The following is an 819-nucleotide window of genomic DNA, read 5'->3' as shown; positions in this document are numbered from 1 at the left end:
GTGACACTCATCATCATTCTCACCTATGAACGCGCGTGATTGACAACCACTTCCGTTCTACTTTAGGCCTGGCGCATATCTCTTAGATTCCCCAACAGAATCTTCGTGGTATAAGCTAGATAGATGGCGGCATTCATGAGGATCCGGAAAGTCTAACCTTGTCTGTGGTATTCCAAGTAGGATCCTGGGAATCCGGAAAGTCTAACGTTGTTTGTGGTATTCCGAGTAGGATCCTGGGAATCCGGAAAGTCTAACCTTGTCTGTGGTATTCCGAGTAGGATTCCGGTATTGAATGACTGTGACGAGCTTCAAACTCCTCAAGGCTGGGCGTTAGTGACAAACATAAAAGAATCAATGGATTCTATTCCAACATGATTGAGAACCGACAGATGATTAGCCGTGCTGTGACAGAGCATTTGGACCATTTTCACTGAGAGTGTGACAGAGCATAGGAACGTTTTCACTGAGAGGACGGGATGTAGCCATCAACCATGGGTGATGCCTCCAGACGATTAGCCATGCAATGACAGCGCATAGGATCATTTTCCCGAGAGGATTGAAAGTAGCCACCGATGATGGTGATGCCCTACATACAGCTTGCCATGGAAAGGAGTAAGAAGGATTGAAGGAAGAGTGAGTAGTGAAGTAGAGTTTCAAGAGGAGCACAGCATCTCCATACACCTATCTGAAATTCTCCATACACCATTTTCTATCCCTTTTTATTTTCCAATTATTATTAATTTTCGAAAACCCATAAACCAATTTAATCTACCTAACTGAGATTTACAAGGTGACCATAGCTTGCTTCATACCAACAAT

Source organism: Arachis duranensis, chromosome 10, assembly GCF_000817695.3.
Source record: "Arachis duranensis cultivar V14167 chromosome 10, aradu.V14167.gnm2.J7QH, whole genome shotgun sequence".
Lineage (NCBI taxonomy): Eukaryota > Viridiplantae > Streptophyta > Magnoliopsida > Fabales > Fabaceae > Arachis > Arachis duranensis.
The sequence above is the reverse complement of the archived record's forward strand: the minus strand, read 5'-3'. Positions refer to the sequence as shown.